General features: G+C 44.5%; 1 long non-coding RNA gene across 3 annotated transcripts in view; it reads left to right on the top strand.

Moving 5' to 3' along the window:
• Window positions 1-3,746, top strand: part of LOC117975003 (uncharacterized) — a 64,961-nt gene extending 61,215 nt beyond the window's left edge. The window contains exons 4-5 of one of the 3 annotated variants that reach the window (XR_004665214.2): window positions 182-300; window positions 3,404-3,746. This is a non-coding gene — a long non-coding RNA (uncharacterized LOC117975003). The remainder of the gene's footprint in view (window positions 1-181; window positions 301-3,403) is intronic. The other 2 variants (XR_004665215.2, XR_004665213.2) reach the window with 2 other exon arrangements.
• Window positions 3,747-25,859: the final 22,113 nt, after the last annotated feature.

Below are 25,859 nucleotides of genomic sequence, written 5' to 3'. Positions count from 1 at the left end.
AGCTACCTGGGGGCTGCCTGAATCTGTCTGCACATGCCTACCCCAATCTTTTCTGCATGACAGAGGGCCAAGGATGTTAAATCATAGCTATTGGGACAGGTCTAGATTCCTCCAAGTTAGCCTGAAAGAGGGGTGTTAGTCATCCTTCAGTACCATGCTGAAAGGCCACTCTTCAATACAGCCTCCAAGGAGGGGACTGAAAATGGGTACCTCCCTGTCGCTGTCACCCTTAGGAGCTTTTCACGTGGAGTTAGAATAGAGCCTAATGGAAGTGGGCAACTTGAAGCACATTCTTCCCAGGTAATGATTGCTCTCCTCCTTATGCACATTTGTTTGTATAGAGCTTATATGTCCTTTTGAAAGATGCATGTTCCTATCTCCCAGCTCCCTACCCTGGGCCCCAAAGCTCTTTGTGGGATCTGAATCTCTATTAAAGCTAGCTTTCATTACCTTGGATTAAGTCCCATGCCCCTGAGCCTGTCTCTTTTTATTCCCAGTATTCCACTAAATGGAAAGAAGGCAGGAAGGAAAGGAAAAACTGAAGGAGTGAGGCCCCCTCGTCAATTATATTACTTTGGTCTACAAGGAGCAGCAATATAGCTTTAGGTTTAAGAAACCTGGCGTTGAATTTAGTTCTGTGATTGTAAACAAGTATTTCCACATTTTTTAGTTTGGTTTCCTTGGCTATAGAATGGAGATATTAATACCTTCCCTGCCTGACTCATAAAAATGTTGCCAAGATCACATAAGATAAAACAATGCTAAGTGCCTTGTTGTAAGCCTAGGACAGCCTTGTGGCTGGGACTTTCTCTATCAGTAGTTCTTAACAGGAGGGCTGCAACACCAGCCCTGGTTTTGGCATAGGCGTTGGAAAGACAGAAATGAAGCAGTGGATTGGTGGTCCTCAATTCAGGAAGACTGGCAGGCCCAGGGCATCACGATAGAGGAAAGCCTTGCTTGCAAATCCATCTCCCACTGTTTCAGCTTTGCTCTCAGCCATGAGCTTTTTATACAAAGAGCTGTCACATTTATGGTCTTGCTGAGCTTCACCTCAGTTCTAGGAGGAGAAACCTTTCACTGACAGGAGCTACACAGGAATACAGGAACTAAGGGACAGGACCTGGGACTACACCCCATGCCTCCTGAGGCCCATGCCTGCACTCTTTCTCTGTATGAGCCACCCTGTTGGAGAGGGAAGTTTTGGTCTGGGGATAGAGAAAGGAAGGGTGATAGTACTTTGGAGAATGGGTCACTTCAGAGAGGATAGGTATAGAGTGAGGGAGCTTCAGGAGGACTGTCTAAGAACCACAGCCTAGGATGAGGATCCTGGGGCCTGAGTAAGAAGTAGGAGAGAAAGTGGAGAGAGCCATTTATTCCTTCATTCTGGGAGCCCTTCCAGACAAGTGAGAGCTAAAATGATCAGACCCAGACTGATAACTCGGGCTAGAGTCGCTCAGAGAGTGAGGTAAGGATAAGGTAGGGATGAGGCTGCTGTTGGACCAACCCACAGAGATTGTCAGAGGCATCAGTGTGAGTCTTAGATAATAATCAAAGCCAGGCAGATGAGCAACCAGTTTATTAACCCAAAGGGACTGGTCAGAGGAAAATGTGGTTTCAAGGCCTTGGGACTGACACTGGGGACTCCAGAGCAGGGTGAGAGGGTTTTAAAGGCTGGAGCTGGCAAGCGGGAGGCAGTCTGGGGAAACCCCCTAAGTTAGGGGTTGAATGCTGAAAAGAAGGCTGGAGAAGTGAGAAGTCAGACAAAAAGAGAAAGGGCATGCCTGGGTTTTCCTTTTAGAAAGGCCACTCTAGCTGCACTATGGAGGATAATGATGGGGTAAAAGGGGCAGGAGAAGGCTGAAGGAGGCTGCTGAAGGCCTCATTCAGTGACAGTGGAGACAGAGAAATGAGAGACATGAAAGAGGCAGAATCCACTGGATTTAGTAATAATTTTGAGACAGAGTAGGGACTCCTCTTAAAGGCCTGCTGTCCCCAGCTCTAAGCGTGGAAATAAAGGAAAATCTTGGGTTCATTCAGGGGAAATTCCAGGCACCCAGGTAGTCCTGAGAAGTAAATGAGCAACTTGATAAGCTAGAAGGTAATAATAGCTTAAAACAAGAGCCAAGGAAGTTAGAGTCACGAGATGTTCCCTCTAAAAACTAAAGATGACTCAACTTATGTCCCTGAGCTGTTTTGCAGAACCCCAGGCCCCCATCAAATAGACCCACTGCCACATAGGCCTCAGATAAGGGAGGGCTGAGAACTGAACTCTGACCTCTGTTCTTTGCTCTAAATTTCTTCCTGAGGGACCTGGAGGTAAGGCTATGCCCCTGAGCAAGAACCAACGTTCTTTTCTGACCTCACATTTTTAGACAAAGCTTTGTCTCCTAAGCCAATTGCAAATTAGAAAATCTTTGAATCTACCTATGACCTATAAGCCCCTGCTTTGAGATGTTCCACCTTTTTAGGTTAAACCAATGGATAGCCTCTGTGTATTGATATATGACTGCCTGTAATCTCTTCCTCCCCACCTTTAAAAGCCCTTACTTGCAAGCCATCAGGGAGGATGAGTCTTAAGCATGAGCTGCCCAGTTCTCCTTGCTTGGTGCCCTGAAAATAAATGCCTTCCTCTCTCCTGCTGCAAACCTCTGTATGGATGTTTAGCCTTACTGCACTGGGCAAGTGGACCCTAGCTGGGTTCTGCAACAATTTGAATGGGAGATGACTTGTGAAGATGTCAAGAATGACTTCCAGATTTGCTGACTTAAGAGACTAGAAAACTTAATTCAGGCCCTCACTTTGCCATTATTTTCAAACTTTTAGACCATAAGCTGCTTTTAGGCCTCAGTTTCTACTTCTCAGGATAGGAAAGATGATGTAGAGTAGTAGTGTTCCAATGATGGTCATGGGGCCATCCTTCAGGTGTGGCTGGGCCTCAGGGAAAGAGCCCCAGAGAGGAGTCAGAAGATCCAGCTCACATCTTGACCCAGCCTGTAATGTCAGGAGGGCACAGTATTTCTGAGCCTAGGTCTTCATTTGTATAAATGGAGATAATTATTCATTTATTCAAGAAATACACATTTGGGGCCAAAGATAAAAGGAAGGAAATATGGTCTGTGCCATCTGGAGTGCACAGCTAAGGAGGAGAAGCAGGCATACAAACCAATAGTTATAAAGGAGCTGAGTAAGTGCCAGAATGATGTAAACTAAACAAATGGAGGCAGTCCAAAGGAAGGAGGGACCAAATGCAAGAGCTGCATCTAGAGATAGGACAAGGGGTAACCAGGAAGATTGAGGGAAAGGTACTGTGGCCTGAGAACTAGGCTGAGCCCTCCCTTGCTGGACCCCTGTCTTTTGATTGCCCTTCCTTGATCCTAACCTCTCTCTCCTGTCATCTAAATAGCAATCCTTTTTCCCACCTGCAAGTGAGGCTCTGAGGGATTCTTCAGAAATCAAGACTTCGACCCACTCCATATTATGAATGCCTCAGCCTACAAAGAGCTTGCCTAACCCAACATCAAGGGGTGGACACATGATGCTGGACTTCCAGGTACCAGAAACAGGCCTTACTCCACCTTCTATGAGCATATGCCTACACAGGTAGGCTGGGTATTGCATTTTCTGAAGAGCAGATACTGTATTTAATTCATAGTTGTATCCCCAGTGCCTTATGGCAAGCCTGCCATGTGGTTGTGACTAATAATTGTGTGGTGAATGAATCAAGTTCCATAAAGTCTTTAAATTTCAAAGGGTTATTGGCTCCTTTCTCAGCCTTCAGGCAGGATTGTATCTTAATCACCACACCTGGCAGCTGTTCAGGCTCCCTGAACAGGAGGCACCCACCTGAGAAATAGGCAGAGCGAACACAACACTTTCTATAATTTAACTTTCATTCACTAGACAAGTACGCATTGAGAAGCTCCTCTGTGCCAGTCTCTGAACACATAGATGACATCAAGAACATTACAGCCTAATTGGGGGACAGATATTGCATTCATAATTGCCACACAGTGGAGGCCCAAGGGGGAGGGAATTGGTTCTGCTACAGAGATCTTGCTTGGGAGATGCTTGAGCTGTATCTTAAAAAATGAGTAAGAGTTCAACAGTTGGATAGGATGACAGGGTTAGGGGAGAGCAGGGTACCTGGGATAAGGGAATTTAAGGCAAGAGATGTCCATGTGTATTGTGTTTACAGCAGTGCTATTCAAAGTCCAGATCCACAATGAGATGAGGAATTTGCCCCAGCATTACATCCTTAAATGAGAAAGTCTTACTATAAAAATACTGTCACCTGAACTAAAGTATGTTTGTGACTATTGATTTGCATTCTGGCCCAGGCCCTTCTGTGAGTTGGAAACATTGTTTCTGAACAGGCAGCAGATCTGGAGACTACATCACTGCTTTATAGTTAACCAACTGCTTTTCACACAAGTTCAAGCTCTTTTGCCCCTCAAAAAAAATCCTCTGAAGTTGTCAGAGCAGGTATCATAATCCTCACTTTACAGGTTGGATATTGAAACTCAGAGAGGTTAAGGTTCACATCACCCCACTGGTGAGCAGGGAGGCTGAGATTTAAAGCCAGGAGTGCTCTCCCAGCCCTTTATTCTTCTCCTTCATCAATGGCTTAGGAAGAAAATGAGACTGACTTGAGTAATGACTTCATGGCCAGCATGGCCCTAGCAACAAATGTCAGAGTGTGGGGCATAAGTGTGTCATGCATGTGACCTCCCATGGTATTTCTCATGTTCCTCCGTCTCATATTGCTGTCATGTCTTAAATAGAGACAGGATGACTTTTCCTTTCTAGCCACCCACTCTGGAGTCGCCTCCACCTGCCCTCCCAGGGGAGTTTCCTCCAGCACAGCCTGTGCTTGATATTTCACTACCTGAAAGGACTTGGCATTGGTCCCATGCAAGGAGACTGTCTCATGCATTCACAGAGACAGCAGGCATCTACTCAAAATAGGCTTACCATTCCACGAATGCCATTCTGGGGTATGCTGCTCTTATCCTGGTAGGTGGGGCCATGATGCTGTTCTGAGCTGTCCTATCTATTCCCTTGGAGTACAGCTTCCTGAGCACAGCCTTTTTTTTTCCATGCAAAGAAGCCAAAAGCAAATGGAGACAACTACAGGGAAGGTCACATGGGCCAAGAGAGATGGGATCCTTCCAACCAAAAGAATCATAAATCTTCAGTTATGATCTGGCCGTTTCTCTAAGCAGCAAGCTAGTGGGGAAAACTCAAGGGGCCTGGGCCTGTGATTCCCATGGCCCTCTGACAGTGGGCACATTCTACAAAACTTGAGTGAGCTGCAGATGGTCAATGGCTCTAACAGCTGGCCTCCTGGAATGAAGCCATGCTGCCCATCAATGTCCTGGAGGGGTTCCTACCTGGACAGGGGCTCAGCCAGGGTTTCTCACACCTGCAGACCCTCAGCTGGGAAGTAATCAGAATCTTCAGCCTTTTAAAAGCTAAGTCTTAGAAAAAGCAATATAGACTCACACTGCCAAGGAGGATTAAAGAAAACTACTGGAGAGATTCTTGCTATATGTGTCTTCCTTCACCTTGGCCTGGAGTCACATATTCTGAAGTAGTGCCATAATGAGGAAAGAGAAAGAGCACTGGCTGGCAGTCAGAAGGCTATCCTGGCCTTAGTGCCAAATCTCCTTTGGCCCAGGGAAAATCCGTTAACCTTTCTGGGCCTCTGTTTTCTGCCATATAAAATGGGGTACTGTCCTAGCTACCCCGGGAATGGGAGATGATCCCAACCAATGCCCAAAGGCTTTGATGAGACATCAGACTTCAGCTGGCCATATCTTTGGCCACAGTATCTGCCATATTATTTACCTGTCTATTCTGTATACCTATATCTATTTTCCCAATATACTTCTCCTCTGATTATTACTCTCTCTCTGTTCTTTAGAAAAACCCTTTAAGATCTTCCCTTGCTATCTTCATTCCACTGTGAGCAGCTTGAAGTCAGGACCCTCCCCTTATTTTTGTTCATAGAACCTAGCATAGTACCTACCTGACCCAATAAGTGTCCATTGAATAAGAGATTGATATTTTCCACAAACAGAACATGACTCCAAAATAATTTTTTTATATTTAACAAGCAAGTATATCAATTTACTATGCACCAGGCATTATTCTTAGCATTAAACACGTATTAACACATTTAGTAGTGTCACGGGATCCTTGGGGTGTCGCTTTGCCAGCTGGAAACCTCTGTGGCTGGTGGCACCTTCTGCCTGAGTATTGCTTGCACCGACTGGGTTCGTTCCACCCACTCAGCCTGGCAGGCTGTGCTTGGCTCACGCTCTCAGCCCTGATCCCACACCTGCCAAGGGCAAGCCAGGTGCAGAGTGGCAAGGGGTGTGTGGGCAAGTGAGTGTGGGGTCTGGCCACTGTGCACATCCAGGCGTGCTGACTGCTGTGGCAGAGCAGGCAGCTCCAGATGCTGGCACAGGTGCTGGCTCCATGTGAGACTCCAGCTGGACCAGATGTACCACATGCAGCTTCCACTGCGGGCACCCATTTCCGAATGAAGGGAACACAGTGGTGCCTGGAATCTTGGAGACACCAGGGACTGCAGAGCCCCAAAGAGGGTGTCATAGCCCTGGCTCAGGGAGCCCCTAGTTCTGAGCTCCGTGAAGGGCTGCAACTCTTCTCTCCTTTTCATTGCCTGCAATGTGGTGAGCCGGGGGGAGTGTTTCAGCCCCATTTGTGTTATAGCTCCTTCAGTCCTGCCATTTGGCAGGTCCTGATTTTTTGTCCCACATCCAGGAAGAATGAGGTATACATACAACTGGAGAGTGAGCAAGGCAAAGAGAAGCTTCACTGAGTAACAGAACAGGTCTCAGGAGACATGCAGTGGGTAGCTCCTTTCTGCAGGTCGTCCTGACTAGTGTCCAGCTCTCAGCCGAAAAGAGACCTGCAGTGGTTAGCTCCTATCTGCAGGCAGGTCATCCCAACATCTCTGTGAGTCTGGCTGAGTCTGGGGTTTTTGTGGGCTTCTGAAGGGAGCAAGTGCATGTTAACGTATCCATAGGTAGCCATAAGTGGGCCTAGATAAAGCATCATAAGCTCTCACTCCCAGCCACGAACTCCACCAGGAACTGGCAGCCCAGCCCTCATGTTTCAGGTCATCCCTTGCTTGAAGGTGGGACATCAAATGGGGCATGCCCCTTTCTGCCCAGGAGCCTGTCTGCCTCCTGTTGCCAACAACATGTTGTCCACAGCACACAGGCTGTTTGTGCTGAGGGGTTCCTGCAGGCCTGCTCCGAGCTACCCTCAGCCCTGCCTTTGGCCTCCCTTCCATGATCATTGGTGCCCAAAGTCTAGAGGGGGCCAAGGCAGCAGGGGACTGGCATGTCAGTGCTGCCCTGAGCATGTGCCCACCCAGCTGAGTCGTAATAGCAACTGGGCTCAGCCACAACATTGCTCTGAAATCGGAGCAGGCACTGGGAGCAGGAAGAGGCCAGGCAGCAGGAGCAGGCACTTCCAAGCCTGTGGGGGTTGAGGGGGGTTCCCAGGCCCCTGAGAGCACAGAGATGCCCAGTCTGCAGCCATGGCTGGGTGGCTGCAGCTGCGCCCAGCAGGGTGGGGCTCCCACCCAACCAACTCCAAAGGGGAACAGGGCTCCCACCTGTTCCTAGCTCCCATGGGCTCTATAGAGCATGTAGCCCCTGCTGTGCCTCCCCTGCTGCAGCCAGCATCTTCACAGCAGCCACTCCAGATGGGCCACCACTGCCATCAGTAGCCATCATTGTTATACCTGTTTTGTATATTAACATTTATGTCTAATAATTCCAATAACTGGCTCCTCTATTGGTCTGTTTCTCTTGTCTATTTTTCTCTTGTTTTCATCCTTTCTTCTTGATCTCTAGTATATCTGATGATCTGAAGTTGAATGCCAGTAATTTTGCATGAAAATGGTGGAGGCCTTTCAAGGCTCTGGATGATGTTATGTTTTTCCAGAGAGGATTTGCTTCTGCTTCTGAAGGCAATCCAGATCGAGACAAGTCAGTTAATCAACTCCGTAATTGAACCGATTTGAATCTGTGCTTTAGTCTTTGTGATGTCCAGCCTGTTTCCAATTCATCATTGCTCCTGGAGTGTTGGCCTTCCATTTGTTTACCAGTGTCCCTCCACCTTGGTGGGCTCTTAATCCCAATTTTTAACTTCCAAAAAATGACCACTGAAAGCTCTGGTTAGCTTCTCAGCTCTTTAGCCACCATTTTCTGCCCAGTTTTTGGGTCTCTTGGCTGCCTCTTAGAAGTCAGAAAATACCTTGAGGGGTGTATCAGTCTGTTCTTGCACTGCTATAAAGAACTACCTGAGACTGGGTAATTTATTTTAAAAAAAGATGTTTAACTGGCTGACAGTTCTGTGGGCTGTACCAGCTTCTGCTTCTGGGGAGGCCTCAGGAAACTTACAATCATGTTGAAAGGTGAAGGGGAAGCAAGCACGTCTTCAATGGCAGAGCAGGAGAGAGAGAGTGAAGTGGGAAGTGCTACACACTTTAAAATAACCAGATCTCATCAGAACTCACTCATAATCACAAGAAGAGCAAGGGGGAAATCCACCCCCATGATCCAATCATCTCCCACCAGGCCCCTCCCCAAGATTGAGGATGTCAATTCAACATGAGATTTGGGTGGGGACAGAGCCAAACCATATCAAGGGGGAAAACTGGTTCCAAATGTTGGGGTAACATTTTCTTTCTCTTTGGGATTTTGACAATTCCAGTCATCACTGCCTTCCTGCCAATACACTTAAAAATAATATTTATCTATATATTATTTTAAAGGTATGTATATTTAATTTTAAAACATATATACATACAAATAATATGTATATATTATTTTAAAGGCATGTATATTATATGTGTGTGCATGTTATATATATATATACACACACATACTTTTATAGTTCTCAGCAACATGGTTATTTTAATTCAAGCTAGTCCACGAGAGTTGGAAAATAAAATACTTATTTTTATTTTATATACAAAGAAACTGAATCATAGGAATGTTAAATAACTTCCCTAGTTACTATGTTTTAAGTGAAACATTTACATATTTATTCAAAAATATTTACTAAGCACCATCCATGTATTAAACACTGCTGTGGGCATTGTGGATGCACAAATTAATAAGCCAGCCCTTGTCTTCCAGGATCTCAGGGTTGAGTGGAATCAACTCATAATTCAGTGCAGTCAGTGCAACTACTGAGGAAGGGGCAGTTGCTCAGGAGCTCAGGTGAGGGGTCTGGCCTGGGTTTATCATGCTCACCCAGACTTCTTTCTCTACATAAATATCTCCCCTAGGACACAGTGAATTTCTTGAGGTCATAGTCTGGGTCATTCATTTCTCCATTCCCAGTGCCCAACATGGTGCCTGGAACAAAGCAAGGGCTCCATAAATACCTGCTGAGTTGCATTCATTCTCAAACAGGGAAGAAGAAAACAAGGATAGCATGAAGGCTGTAAGACAATGGATAGTACCTTAGTTGCCAGTCAGGAATACCTAGTCCACCTTCTTCCCAGTAACTTGTGTGAACAGGGCAAGTCACCTTCCCTGTCTGGGCCCATTTTCTCACCTGGAGACTGGGGAGATTGGACTGGATAATACCTAAGATCCCTTCCAGCTCTGTGTCCCTGTAGCTAAGTGTGACCCAACTGATGAAGATGAATGGCCGTAGCCTAACCCAGTGTGTCCCCGTGTGCCCTCTCCAGGCTGCAGTTGCGGTCAGATGGTCTTTTAGACAAAACTAGGGTGGCTGTTCCTAGGTCTATCGCTCTTATTTTTTACTGTGGAAAAATGTAGAGTGAAAAGCTTTTCTCTGATAAATGCCAGGAATTCTGCACAGGAGAGGCCTGCTTAAGGGAGGAGGAGTATGAGGAGACATTTTCTACGTCCTCTTCCCCTGGGCTGGCTCCAGCCTGCCTACTCTGTCTCTCACTTTTCCCAGCACAGAATTTACTTTCCTGTTTGAGAAAACAGTGCTGTGTCAATGGCAAGTGCGATGCTTAGGGAGGAAGCCAATTCCCTCTGCTAGTTTGGCTAAGTGGCATTTCTCTGTCTGGGAAATGGGGTTGCCCAGGTCTCACAAAGGCATCTCCAGAAATGAGTGGACACAGATTTACACTCAGCTGATTAGTGGGGTGACCTGCACCCCCATTACCCCTGAGAAAGAGTATTTGCCTCCAAAAGGCTCTGTGAAAGCAGAGAAGTATTGGCACTAGAGCAGCAGGGGAGGCTTAGAGGTTCAGCCAGCTCACCCCATCTCATGGATGAAAACCTGGGCCCTGAGTGGGTTAGTGGCTCTCCCAGGTCACACAGTTGATTTGCAAGGTAGAGTATAGAGTTTAATGTTACAATGAGACAGCTCAGCTGGCCCCCTGGGTGGGAGCTGGGCTTTATTTCATTCTTGAATCACATCATCAGTTTCAGTCTCTGTCTCATCACAGGTGCCATCAGCCTCCCAGCATTGCCAGGCTTGAGTTCCCACCCCAGACCCTGAAGTCTGCTGGGGGGAAATGACTGGGCCAGTTATGTATTTCCAAACATACAACTCCCAAGGTGGGAGGAGGGAGAGGAGGCAACCAGGGTTGCTTTTGTGGATTATGCAGTTACTGACCTAAATTTCATGTTGCCAGGGGGCTGGGGGCGGGGGGGCGAGAAGAACTGCCACAGGTAACACTGACATGTTGGAGAAAGTGCTGAGGAGATGAAATGCTGACTAGGGTCTTTGAAAATGTTGTCTGTTTTAATTGGATGTGTCTCTTCAGAACCCACTGGTGGCAGGCCCATCACAGGCTCCTTTTAATCAGTGGAATCCACATTTCCCCACTACAGCTTTGCACAGAAGAGAGAGCAAGGGGGCAGAGGCCAGGGGGAAGATGTGGTTCTAATTGGAAATATGGTAATTTGGGAAGAGGATTCTATTTCAAATAGAATTGCCAGGTTTCTTCTGCTTTATGCCTTACTGAGTAGATTTTTCGAAGGAGAAAGAAACTGTTCATCTTTTGGAGCAAGGGCCTGGGGTGATATTCTGACCCATTTTATTCTCTTCTTCTACAATGTACATATGTGTATGCTGTCCTTTTCCAAGGTTTCCAGTAGCAGAGTTCACTGTTCCCCCATGCAAGGGGCAGTACAGAGAGGAGACAGACAGGTACATCCAGCAAGGGCAGGAAAGGAAGGGCCAAGCAGGAGTGGGAGAAGCCAAAAGACTGGGATCTCATACCAGGGGTCAGGATACAGAATCTCTGACCAGGGTGAGGCTGGGATTGACCCTCATGTTCATTCTTCACTCAACAAACATTGGTGGGCAGAGCTACTCACTGTTAAGACCTGGAACTCTCCCATTATAAGTCGTAAGGACCCCCACGCTACATGCCAAGCTCATCTTGGGACAAATCCAAACACTTGGGGAGGTCTTAGGACTAACAGAGGTATCTGAAGCGTGTGGAGACCCCAACCACAGAGTACCATCAAAACCCTGTGGACCACTCAACACCATAGGCAGGCTCGCAGTTAGGTCCACTGACCTAGTCTGCACAAGCTGCTATAACAGAATACCATAGACTGGGTGCTTTGTAAACAACAGAATTTTGTTTTTTTCAGTTCTGGGGTCAGGAAGTCTAAGATCAAAGCACTGGCTGATTTAGTGTCTGGAGAGGGCCTGCTTCCTGGTTCATAGACGGCTGTCTTCTGGCTGTGTCCCAACACTGTAGAAGGGGAAGGATGCCCTCTGGGGCCTCCTGGATATTTATCCTGTTCATGGGGTATCACCTCCCAAAAGCTCCACCCCCTAATACCATCACTCGGAGGGGTTAGAATTTCAACATATACATTTTGGAGGGATATAAACATTCAATCTATAGCACCCACATCCTCAGGACAGCCTCAGAATCAATCAAGATTGAGAGATAGGTAGGAAGAAGTAAAAAGGGAGAGCGCTTTGGGTTGGTTTGTTACATAACAGTGGATCACCAAAACAGATGGCAAGCCAGTAGAATAAGAGTCAGCAAATTTTTCTGTAAAGGGCCAGGTATATTTTGGGTTCTGCAGGTCAAATGGTCTCTGTGGCAATGACTCAATTTGCCATTATAGTCAAAAGCAGCCACAGACCATACTTAAACAAATGAGCATGGCTGTGTTGCAATAAAACTTTATTTATGAAAACACGTGGCAGGCCAGATTCAGTGCACCAATTGTAGTTTTCCTGCCTGCAATGGAGGGTTTGAAGCAGCAGAGTGATATGCTCTCGTTTAGACCCAGAGAGCTGTTTCTGACAGCCATGTGGAGGACCGACTAAAGGAAGTAAGAGCTGAGGTGAGGCTGTCGTCAGGTGAGAGATGATGATGACTCAGCCTAGAGTTTTACTAGTAGAAGTGGAATGATTTCATTGTAAATCTATGTTGGAGGTGGCACTGACAAGATTACCAAGACAGCTAAGCAAATAGCCAATTGATGATTGCTTTGAGGGAAGTATGCAAAAGGAAGCTATGGGAACTTAGAGAAGGGGTACCCAGATTATGGGGATTATGACAGGCTCCCTGAAGGAGGCAACTGCTGAATAGGAAATAACCAGGGGAAACACCTGGAAGGATAATCTTTCAGGAAAGCAGAGTAGTAGCAGCTCATAATGGCTAAGATTGGAGGAGTCCAGAGTGTCAAAAATAAGAGGTAACAGATGGTAATGACTCTGGAGGGCGGGCAGATGTCAGATCTTGAAAGTTCAGGAGGCCATTCCCTGCAAGATTAAAGATGGAGCAGCCAGCTAAGAGTCACCAGTCCTTTTCCAGGCCTTCTTCCCAACCATTCTTTCCAAGACTGCCCTAGGACATCTTCCCACTGTGAGTTTTGAAACTTTCCTCCTACAAAGGGAGCTCAGATGCGTTATCAGGAGCCCTGGCTGCCACACTTGATAGGTATGGGCCATATCGCAGGTCCTGCTGACCCTGAGTTTCCTCATCAGTAAAGTTGCGGTAATAACAATCTCACAGAATCGTTGGGAAGATCAAATGTGTATGAAAATGCTTTGCAAATGCCACAGAAATGCCAGGGTTTGTTAAGGTGACAATGTTGATTATTAAAACAGCATCCTGCCTCTCCTACAAGTTTATTTTGTTGTTTTCTCATTTTACGTCCTCACAATTCTCTCCTGATGATTTTTCTGAGTTATGAGAAGAGCTCTTTGTTCCTTGCTCCAAAGTTCTATGGGGATATGGTCATCCCGCCCCACCGCTGGGAAGAAAGCTGTTTTGGCTTTATTCACTTCCCCCAGGATGCCCAGGAACTAGCGTGGATGTTTCCCAAGCAGTTTTCAACTTGGCCTTGAAGCCATTGCTGCAGGCTGGCCGGCCCAAGGAGCAATCCTCCACTACTCCTCCCCACCACCAGCAGAGTCTTCCTCATCCTGCACTAGCAATTCCTCTCAAAGAAAGTGCTTTTCCAAGAGACAGGTAAATGGCCTTGAAGTGCTTACCCTTCATCTCTCTCCCTCTTGTTCTGTTTCTCTCCTGGCATTTCAGAGAGCTTTTCAGAAGGCCTGTGTGCATGTGGCATTTCAGTTCCGTGGCTCAGTGCACAGTGTGGTTTGACAGCTTACCTGAGGCAATTTAACCCTCCATGTTGCTCCATAACCTGCAGGTGTTCCAGGCTCAGCCCAGAGACACAGTCCTCAGCTCAGTGCAGACCCTCATCCCTGAGTCCATAGCACTACACAGCTCCTGGGAAGCTGTTCATGTAGACTTTAATGTGAGTGATGCCTCTCAGGGTTGACAATGCACAACCTGTGCAGCTGTCCATGACAGCACTGCTCACTGTTTCTTAACCATGTGTTTTTATGGTTACTATCAGAGCTCAGAATCTGACCTGTTGAACTGACCAAGCCTTTAGAGTCTGGTAATTCAACAGCCTTAATAGAGCAAGCACAGGCTTTGCATCAGCCTGACCTAGGTGCTAATCCCGGAACCAGGCTAAGAAACCTAGGCAATTTCTTTTTGCTTGTGTGGGAATAATACTTACTATATGGGGTTGTTGTGAGGACAAAATTTCAAACATGGAGCTTATGTTACAAATAAAGAGAGTGAAGCCACTGAGGTTGAGGGCTGGCTTGAACATAGTGTTCTGACACCAAGTGGCATGTGATAGGTACTCAATAAATGCTTGATCAATTGAGGAAGCACATCAATAACAGGCCCTCAGGTGGTGATTCTGTGGGAATTTTATTTTACTTGTGTAATTGTGAATGTTTTCCAAATTCCCCACCATGAGTGTGAATTACTTTTATAATCAGAAGTTCAATAAGCATTATTAAATAAATGCAAGCAAAAAAGCAAGAGACACTAGTAACAGGCAGAGATGAATCTGACAGTATGAATTACTTATGAATTAGGAAACTGGAAGTGATTTGGAATCCTCCTTTGTTGAACTTTGGAACAAGTTCCTGTTAGTTTCCCTCCACATGGCTATTTCTTGCCCCAAAGGAGTCCGCAGTCTAGAGGAGGAAAGCCTGAAAAATCAATCTGTATGATAAAGGGAGTCATTGTGAAAGCTACAGGGACAGAGGAAAGGCTGCCACCTGGCCTGGAAGGCTAGGGGCTTGTAGGTTAGAAAAGGCCCCACAGAGGCATGGACAATTAAGCCAAGCTGTGACTCATGACCAGGAGTTATCCTGGTGAAGGAGGGGCAGGTTACTGTGGGGTCAGCATGGCACATGCAGTGGCAGGGAGCTTGGCTGTTTGAACTGGACAAGTCATTAACCTCTCTTGGCCTCAACATTCTCTTCTGTAAAATGAAAGGGTTGGACCAGTTCTCTGGTTCTCAATCCTGATTACAAGTTACAATGATCTGGGGCATTTAAAAAAAAAAAAAACACCAAAGCCCAAGCCCCACCTTGTATCAATCAAATCAGAAGCACTAGGGGTGGGATCTAGGTGTTGGTATTTTTAAAGGGCTCCATGTGGTTATAACGCACAGCCAGGATTGTGGACCACTGGACTAGAAGTTTGCTAAGTTGCTTTCTGACTGTTCCTCTGACAGCATGTTTTGAGGTTGAGATAAACATCTTTAACTTTTTCACTAATGCAAATTTATCATTATAAAATAATGCTAAATTATTTAAATTATTTATTATAAAATAAACCAAAAGTAAATTGATTTCTTTAAGCCATTTACAATTAATGTGAGAGTGGTAGAAGAAAACAACAATGACAAAAGGATTAGAAGAGCAAGACAGAAATCTTGTTTCTATATGGAAGTTAACTGCTAGTCAGTTATTATATGAAAAGAAGATGGAAACCTGCTCACTCAGGAACATTCACCCCAAACTGCTCACTTCAAGGTTACATAGGTCTTCCACCAGGACCAGGGACTTGGCAGTTCATTGATCAAATGTAGAGACATAAGCCATAGTCTCCATCACAGTAACCAGACCTGCCTCAAATGTGCACATGGATAGCTAACTGGTTATGTTAGTTTACTAGGGCTGCTGTAACAAAGTCCCACAAACTGAGTGGTTAAACACAGAATTTGTTCTCTCTTGCTTCTGGAGGCAGAAGTCTAGAATCAAGGTCTAAAAGCAAATCTAAAAGCAAGGCTGTGCTCTCTAGAATGGCTCTAGCGGAGGATCAGTTCCGTGCTTTCTCTTAGCTTCCAGTGTAGCCAGCGAGGCTTGGCATCCCTTGGCTTGTGGACACTTCACTCCCTTCTCTGCCTCTGTCACCACATGGTGTTTCCCCCATGTGTCTTCACATTGTCTTCCTTCTGTGTATATCGGAGTTTGTGTCTCTTCTCTTCTTATAAGGACGCCAGTCATATTGGATTAGGACCCACCCTAATGACCTCATCTTAACTTAATTACATCTGCAAAGATCTTACTTCCAATATGGTCACGCTTACAGGTACTGAGGGTTAGGTTTCAACATATCTTTTTGGAGGGCATACCTCAATTCATAACTCCGGCCCTACTTAAGCAATTTGGTGAAGGCCTTGGGCAGTTCAGAAAATCATCAAAGGAATTGTTGACCTGAAATACCTGATCTTTGAATTGACCAATGAAGCAAGATGATGAACTGACTAGGCACATTTTCAGTTTTCATAGCTGATAGGGTGATTATTTTTATTTATTTACTTTTTAAAAGTTCTCTTAAAAATTATTTCAATAGCTTTGGGGGTACAAGTGGTTTTTTGCAAGAGTGATTAAAGAACAAGAATGCAACAATGATAACAGAAATCTGACCCAGCTTGGTATGTGAAAAATCCAAACTTCCAAGGTGGAAAAATTATAGGAGGGTTATTTCCCATATTTACATATTTACTCCCATTATTACAGAGGAGTGCTTTGATTTATGAAAATGTTTTTCTGCTTAGTCATAGACCAATATTTAGACATCACTTTATACTTTATACATCATTTTCATATATATCCAGATAATCTTCTCAATAACCCTATGAGTTAGATACCATGAACCCGTTTTACGGAAGGGGTGAGGAGGCTCCTTAGAAATGGGAGAACTGGGGCTCTGCACAGCCCAGCACACAGCAGGAGCTCTCTTTGCCCCCCAAACCCCCTCTCAGGGTCCTTTGAAGAGTAAGCTCTCCTCATGCATTCTACATTCATGAATTTAGGGAATGTTGATCTGCAGCTTTTTTGGGAAGATATTTACTGTGTAAAACAAAACTTACCTCTGCTTGTGGCCAACTCTAAAGCACTATAAAGAAAAATTGGGTTATTTTGAAGAAAAGAGAAAAGGGCTTAGAAATTTTTACTCAGATCTTGATGAATTTAGTCTTCCATCAATAGTCTTGGTGACAGACAATATCTGTTGTCACCACCACCTAATGCTGTTCCCTCGGGTCCCCAGGCAATTACTGACTCCTCCCACTATTTAAAGCAGCAGACTGGTGATTTTCTATTGACATTCGAAAGTAAAATTGGCATTAGGTCAGTTTGTTTTCTCTGACTAATTTGGAAAGATGTCACATTTGAAAAAAAATTTCATTAAGAATGAGCTTTCCATTTGGGAAACCAGTATCACAAAAGAGCCTGTGACAATGATGCTGTTCTTAATTTATTTCTCACATTTTCTTGCACCTTACTCACTTCAGTGAAGGTATTCATAACACATATGATAGAAGTCCAGAATCATATACATGCTTTAAGGACCAGACTTCACGACATCCTGCTGTAATGTTAGACAAATACTTTTTGAGTATCCAATGTCTCCTAGGTGGGAGACACACAGTAAATAAAACAGAGCAAAATCCTTGCTGTCTTGTAGAAGAGAAGAGAGACGATAAGCCTACTAAATAAATAATATATGATATATCAGTAGGCAAGGACGTGGGGTGCAAAAATCACATAGGACCTTATAAGTTGATGTAAGGACTTTGGCTTCTACTCTGAGAAATATGGCGATTTTTAACAATGAGGTCTTAAGAGGTTTTTGAACAAAGAAGTGACATGATCTATGTTTTGAAAGCACCACTTTGACTGCTGTTTTGAGAATAGACAGTAGGGTTTGTGGTTTGTGGCAAGTGTTGAAAAAAAGAAAATGAATTAGGATGTGCTTGTATAGTCCAGGAGAGACATGAGGTTTATTTGATCTAGGGTAGCAATGGTGAAAAGTGGCTATATTCTACAGAGATGTTGAAGTTAGAGCTAACAGAATTTCCTGGAAGATTGGATGTGAGGCATAAGGGAAAGAAAGGAGTTAAGGAAGTCTCCAGGGTTTTTGTCTAAGCAACTGGAAGGATAGAGTTGTCATCAACTAAGCTGTACAAAGCTGAAAATGAGGTTTGAAGGAGAAGATAGAACTTTGGAGACATTTCACATTTGAGACGTCTATTAGATCATCTACATGGATATTGCTGTTTGGAGTTCATGGACATTGTCAGCATATAGGGAAAAATTAAGCCTGGAGACTGGGATAAGACATCATCAAAGAAGAATATAGAGACAGAGAGTAGACCAAGGGAGGCCCTAAGTACTCTGGCATGTAGAGGCTGGAGAGATAAGGAAGAACCAGCAAAGGGGACCGAGAAAGAGACTCCAGTGAGGTGGGAGGAGAACCAGGCAACCACGGTGGCCCAGAAACACCAAAGAAAGAAATGGGATCCACTCTGCCCAAAGACGTGGAGTCTGTGGATTGCTTTTCAAATTTAGTGATGGGAGGCCATAGTAGAATAGGTTTTCAATATTTAGGGCTGTGCCTAAAGATCTGTGTCCAGAAAATTTGTCATGAGACCATCAAGAATTCCTGAATTTGCAAATTCTTCTCTAACAATTTTCCCCACTGTTTAATTTATTCAAAACCATTTAAAAGCTAAGAGTAATCACATTTTAAAAATGTCTTCATAGTCTTTATCCCTTTTCACCAACTTCCGAAATCACCAGTGCTACTTGAGTTCTCTTATTCTCTATTTCATTCTGTCAGGTTAGAATCTGTGTTTGAGTCCTAACTTCACTTGCTAGCTGTATAAATGTGGGAAAATTTCATCTCTTAAGTGTCAATTTCCTTACCTCTAAAAATGGGAATTGTAATAAGCACTCATAGCAATTTTGTGGGGTTAAATGAGAAGATATTTGTGCAGCGTTAATTAGGTAACATTGTAGGGGTAAACCAAGTGTTTCATCCCTCCATGAGATTGCTGCCCACATGACCACAAGCACAGAGGACAAATCACACTGAGAGGCAGATGCTGGATGGTTGACTAAGTTCCCTCAACAACCATTGACCACTTCCTAGAAACCTACCTCCCAGCAGATGTAATCCAAACTGGAGTCCTACAAAATTACCAAATTTTTATATGTAATGGATGTTCCATTTGCTTGATAATATTTGGAATTTAAACCTGCAAATGCTAATAAGGGCCAACTACATTGGTTATAGTGAGTGCATGAAGGAGCAGGTAGGGAAAGGAGGGGTGTAGTAATTAATTCTGCTTGAGTAGGTCTTCCCAGAAGACCCTTAGATTTAGTCTTGATGACTTAAGAAAGAAAAATAAAACTAAAAAAAAGTATTCCAGGTCAAGGGAACAGTATGTGCAAATGTACAGTCTTTAAAGAACATGTTCTTTATAGGTAAACAGTTCAGTAGGACCAGAGTCAAGGGTTACAGGGTCAGGGGAGGGAGTCGGGGAGTGGGTAATGAGCACAGAGTTGAAGCTGGAGAAGGCAAGGATCACATCAGTGAGGTCCCATGGGTTGTGCTAAGCGGGTGAATATTTTCCTGAATGGAAGTGACTACAGTCTCTGAATGGCTTTATGTAGGAAGTGGCATGGCCAGGTTTATATTTTAGTGCTATTGCTTGGACAGCCAAATGGAAGACAGTCTAGAGAGGAGAGAACAGTGGGACGAAAGGCTGCTGACATCATATCCAGTTCCTTCTGTTTGACACATTTCATTTCTCTCCAATCTCCAGAGATATTATGCAAATATTCTTCTATTATATACTTTAAAAAATTATCAGTTCAAATGTTATCACTCTATTATCTATCATATTGTTTATGTTCTTCACAGACAACCCTGAAATTATCCTAAGGGATTTCCTTTGCCTTCTTCATTAGTATTCCAGTGATATCTCCAAGAGTTCTAAATAATGGTTGCAACTTCTCCAAACTCAGGAACTCCAATCTGGAGTAGTAGATGCCACGATGGATACCTCCCCCCTACCAGCCCCCATCTTCTGCCTATCACTGGGGATCCCTGGGTGAGCACAGGCCATATGAGCTGAGTACTAGATTAAAGATCTTCCAATTAAGCCTTGCCCATACTCTGAACCCCAAGAAGTGTCCTTTTGGGGGACCTTGATTTTCCCTCTGGTATAACTAAGACCCTCAAAAGGACTCTCCTTGGGATTCAGAGTATAATAATTTTGAGATAATTCCTCCTAAAATGAGCTTGTGTGATGTAAACAGCAGCCACTTTGGAGTTTGTGTGCCGGCTCAGTGGTCTGCCCTACTTTCTGGCACCTTCTTTTGGTTCTTGAGAGGCAAAGCTGCTTCTCCCCACCTGCTCCTGCTGCCTCTTCCTCAGCACACAGCTGCTGAGAGCAAACATTCACTGTCCTTGGCCTAATAAATGACTTGAGTCTCTCGACCTTCTATTGAAAGTCAACTCACTTCATTCACACCCCAGCATTCTTCCTATCAAATCTCATGCATGTTCTAGTTCACTTGTAATTAGCAAAATGTACGACCTTCTCCAGAGACCCCCACAGCCTGTTTACAGTCTCCTCCCAGAGGCCTCTCAGAAGCTGGCAATGTTGTTAGTAGCCACTTCTCACACACTTAAACTTGCTGAGATTTCAAGCTTCTCAAGACTCCTTTCTCCCAAGAATTTCAATATTTGGTTTCCTTTGAATATCTTATGGAAGTGCTACCTTGATTACTTTTCCAGTTCCCAGAACCTTCCACAATTACGTGGAGTAATAGAATCGCCAAACTGACTTCTAGCAGTCCTTGTGTCTTTTCTGCCTCTGGGCAGGACAATAAAGGCACAAAGTACTTTTCCAAGAACAATAGGACACAATACCTGGCAAGGCACAAAACGTGTATGCGCATGGCTGAGAATGGCCTGGGAACCCATACAACATAAGCAATTAATAGAGACAGGCACACAGTCTTCTCTGGGGATCTGGGGCTGAGCCAAGGAGGAACTGCTGCACAATTAGTGCATTTCCAGGTACGTTTTTTTTTTTAGGAGGGAATAAGACAAAGTTTTTTCTTTGTCTTTCTCAGAATACTGTATCTGAAAATACAGAAAAAGATTATAGATAAAGACCAACTTCTGGCTAATACTAAGACTAGCCAATTCATCTTGATATTTGCCTTAAGTTCTTACTAATGATCCTAGAAAAATAAGATGTAGTTGACAACAAATACAGCAAAGTTAACATCATTAAAAACAGGATATTTGTAAATTTTCAAGTATGTGATTAGTAGCTGGCCTTATTGAGCCAAGGGTTTGACGCTAACCAGAGTGAGGGAGACCGAGGAGCTGAACGTAACCAGGCTTTCTCGCTGGGCACTCAGACTGTCTTGCTCTTTAAATATCTAAAGCTCTTGATAAAGCACATAGAATTTATCCCCATTCAAGTATAAACAAAGAGCAACAACCTAAAATATGTATCTGTTTTTGAACAAGGATCAAAACTAGCTAAAAGTAGACTCACTGAATAATGGCAAGGGGGAATTTGGGACAGTGTGTCCCATGCACTGCAAATCAAAAATAAATCATGAAAAGTTTCCTGTGGCTCTCTCCTGCTGTGAGCCAGGTAAGGTGAGGACTGTTTAGAGTTCCAACCGCTTGTGATTCCCTGAACGCTGTTTCACACTTCCCTCATCCTTCTGTTGAACCCTACTGTTCTCACCTCAGACCCACCTCAGACATTTCCCTCCCTGTCTCCCTGCACAGTTAATCAGGCACCCCTCCTCTGTGTGACCTCTGATCCTAGAATACATCTCTACTGCTGTACTCTGCACGCTATTTCATAATTTGCTTGTTCACATGCCTGTTCCCTCCATTAGCCCACAAGATCTTTAACAGGAGTTTGGACCCTGCAAGACTGGTACAGGGTAAATGTTCAGAAAGTACCTGTGACCTTTAATGGAATCAAAAATTGGTAGTGTCACTGGTAGAAGGTGTCCAGGTTCTTGGCGTCTCAAACAAAGAATTGGACAAAACACTCAAACAGAACGAGGAAAGCAAAAGCGGGAATTTATTGAGAACAAAAGTACACGCCACAGTGTGGGAGCGACCCGAGTGTAGACGCTCAAGAGCCCCACTTACGGAATTTTCTGGAGTTTCAATACTCTAGAGGTTTCCCATTGGTTACTTGGCGAATGTTCTATGTAAATGAGGAGAACGAAGTGCAGTCAGAGTCATTGACTCGGAATGCGCCCTACTGTAAATGGAGAGGATGTTACTTGGTGTGTGATCTATGTAAATGGAGAGGATGAAAGTGAAGTTACAAAGTGGAAATAGCATTAATGGAGAGGAAGAAGTTACAAAGCCATTCACATTCCTGTCATTGCTGAGGAGCTTTCATTTAATTCAGTTCTAGGAAGTCAGCGTGGATTGGCCTCAAGTACCCTGCCTGCATGCCCTATTCTCTTGCCTCATCTCCCCCCTGAAAGCTGTGATCCCCATAAATCTTTATGGGAAGCAGAGGGACCAATGGTCTTTCTTCTGTAACTGCTTCCTGCTGACTTGGGGTGTAGTCCCTACCTATTGGGGATCACACAACTTTCGCCCTGCTCTGTTTAGTGAAGGTAGGGAAGATCCTTGATGGCCTGGGGTGGTGTCTTCACCTGGAGTGGCTGGCACCCTTGTCACACAGCTCGATGATCTCTAGGTGAGAGGAAATACTTTAGGTTAAAAGATTTAATGGGAACCTTGGGGTGGATACTTACGCCATCAGGAATATTTGTCATAGAAATGTATTTTTTAAATTCTGTTTAATTATTACAAAGGAAGTGATTTTTATCTATTTGGAAGAAGGCAATTAAACTGCAAAGATAAAAATGGCTACTATTTTCCAGCCCTCAGTAACTATGCAACAAAGACACCAAAGAAAGTTGGTAGGCATTTACTTATCTTTTGGCTATCTTTTAAACAGGTACTTCAGGTCCTCCAGTGGTTCACAGGTGTACTGGCTGATGGGAACTTCAGGTTCCTGGTCTGGAGCTTCTGGTATTGATGGTTTGATCCTTGAAAGATGTATCCAGCTATCTAATCCTAGTACTTTGACCACAGAAGACGTGGCCAGTATTACTGAAAAAAGTCCCTTCTATTGGGGTTGTAATTGTTGGGCAGGTGATCCCTCCTTCCATGTTTTAACAAGTACCCTATCTCCTGGCCTGATTTTGGGTTGCTGGTTAGTTCCAAGTGTGAGGAGCCTTTGAATTCCAAACTCTTGTAAACCCGCTGGAATTGTTCTGGGTTGACTAGGTATTTAATTAAATACCAACTCTTTCTGGGTCAATAATTAAATCATTAGTTAAGAATGGCCTTCTGTATAACATTTTATATGGGCTTCTGTTAATTTTTGAGCTAGGGGTATTACAAATTCTTAAAAGGGCTGTGAGCAATAAGCTAACCCAAGTTTCTGATGTTTCCTGACATAGTTTAGCTAGTGCTTATTTTAGAGTTTGGTTAACCCTTTCCACTTTTCCAGAGGATTGGGGCCTCCAGGCTGAATGTAAATAGTATTTTATTCCAAGAGCCTTAGCAACCTCTTGAGTTATTTGGGAGATAAAGGATTAGCCATTATCACTTTGGAGACTCTGAGGTAACCCAAACTGGGGAATTATTTCTTTTAAGAGGACCTTAGAACCTCATTAGCCTTTTCTGGGGTAACCTTTGACCCAACCTAAAAGTATCTATTAGTATTAACAAAAGCTTGTATCCTCTGCAAGCTGGCATATGGATGACGTCTAACTGCCAGTCTTCCCCTGGATAAGTTCCCCTTCTTTGGACTGGTTTTATTAGAGGGGGCATTTTGTTGCCTGGATTGTTAAATGCACACAGTGAGCAGGCTTGACAGACCTGCTTAGCCATTGAAGCTGAGTTAAACCCAGTAAAGAACTTGTTTACCATGGCCAGTGCCGCATCCCTCCCCACATGGAAAGAGTCATGCAGGGCTTTTATAACTCTCCACTGGGCTGCCTGAGGGAGATATATTTTTGGCCCCATATGCCACCAGGATCCTTGTTTTTGTCTCCCTTGGTTTTTTTATTAGCTGTTCTTCCTGTGGTGTGTATTTGGGTTCTACTGGGGAATTGTAGAAAGGAAGCAGTGCTAGGATCTGTTGGGATTGCACGCTGAGGGCTTTTGCTTTGGCTTCCATCAGCCTTTCCATTCCCTTGTGCTATAGGGGTTAAGTCCCTTTGATGCCCCCTACAATGAATGATAGCTATGGCCTTTGGCAGGTGTATTGCCTTCAATAGCTGCAGAATTTCAGGCCCATGCTCTATAGGGGAGTGCTTGCTAGTAAGTAATCCCCTTTCTTTCCTGATGGCGGTATGAGCATGAACCACAAGGAATGCATATTTAGAATCTGTATAGATGTTAAGTTTTTTCCCTTGTCCCAACATTAATGCTTGAGTAAGATCAATGATTTTAGCCTTTTGTGCTGATGTGCCAGGGGGCACTGGCTGGGCTTCAATGATTGTGTCATGATTTACTGCCGCATATCCAGCTCTGTGCTCCCCATTCAACAAAGAACTACTGCCGTCTGTGAGCCAGTCATCTTCAGAATCTGGGAGAGCCTCATCTTTTAAATCAGGCTGGCTAACATATGTATGTGCAATGACCTGCTCACAGGAATGATCAATTATTGGGCCTGTGGGCAGCAATGAAGCTGGATTTAAAGTGTTGCAGGTTTTAAGAGTTATATCTGGATTGTCTAGGAGCATGGGCTGGTATTTAGTTAACATTTCCCCTGTCATCCAGATGTGTCCCTTTATTTCTAAGACTAACTTTACCTGATGGAGTGTTAGAACTTCCAGTGGTTGCCCTAGGGTGATTTTAGTGGCTTCCTCCACTAACAGCAGTGGCTGCTATTGCCTGCAGGCAACTTGGCCATCCTGAGGCCACTCCGTCCAACTTTTTTGAGAAGTAAGCGGTTGGTCTGGGTTCTGATCCTAATTTCTGGGCTAGCACTCCCACAGCTATGCCCCTCTTCTCTGCTACATAGAAGGAGAAGGCCTTAATTAGGTCTGGGATACCAAGAGCAGGAGCCTGGGTGAGAACCTGTTTTAACTTGGCAAAGGCTTTCCTCATTTCCGGGGTCCATTCCATTAGCTCATTTTCAGGCCCCCTTGTTGCTTCATATAGGGGCTTTGCTATGAGCCCAAAATTTGGTACTCATATTCTCCAAAGCCCGGCCATCCCCAAAAAGGAACAACGCTGCTGCTTGGAGGTGGGTCAGGGTGGGGTCTGGGGGTGGTGCACGCAGCCAAACCACATATAGCTTGCACTCCTTCTGGGGATATTTGCCGGGTTCCGGGTGTTAAGACATATCCTAAATAGTGGACCCATTGGAGGGTAATCTGAGCCTTCTTTTTGGACACTTTGTATCCTCTGTCTGCCAAGAAATTCAAAGTTTTTATAGTATTTTGGTCAGAAACCTCCTAGGTTGGGCTACACACAAGAAGGTCATCCCCATACTGAAGAATACCTCCATTTTCTAACTGGAAATCCCTCAGATCCCGCTCTAATGCTCAGACAAAGAAGTGGTGTTATGCCCAGACCGTTTGTTCCCCAAAGAAGACCACCAGAGTCCAGAGTCAAAGCCAAGCGGCAAGGATCTTTACTACAAGTTCGAACCTGGTCCCTCCATTCCACCGCATACAAGAGGGCCCCGAACAATGCGAGTGTTTGCTTTTTTATAGCCTGAAAGTTACAGGGGAACAAAGGAATTCTTTTGGTTCCCGCTCTTTCAGTAAAACTTTGAACGGCTGTCCCCTCATCTGTCCCCTTATCGGAGACTTTCCTGGTGGTGTTTGTACTGGGCTTGTTTGTTTTGAGCCCGGGGGAAGTTTAAGAGATATATGGTGATATGTGGTGGGATGGGAGGATGGGATGTGTTTGTACTGGGCTTGTTTGTTTTGAGCCCGGGGCTAAGGAATGTGCCTGGCTCTTTTCATTCCCCCCTTTTCTTTTCAGGTATTTTTTTACAGCCAATCTTGGGTCTTATAAGTCTGATTCTGTTTCAGCATTTACAGGTTGGTATTGGGCTCTGAGGACCATGAGTTGTACAGTGTTAAACCTTTCTTTAACGAACCGCAAAATTCTGTTAACAACACAAGGTCCTACAGTAAGCAGAAATAGTAGA

Source organism: Pan paniscus, chromosome 9 (assembly GCF_029289425.2).
Source record: "Pan paniscus chromosome 9, NHGRI_mPanPan1-v2.0_pri, whole genome shotgun sequence".
Lineage (NCBI taxonomy): Eukaryota > Metazoa > Chordata > Mammalia > Primates > Hominidae > Pan > Pan paniscus.
This window is presented reverse-complemented; position numbering and strand designations above follow the sequence as displayed.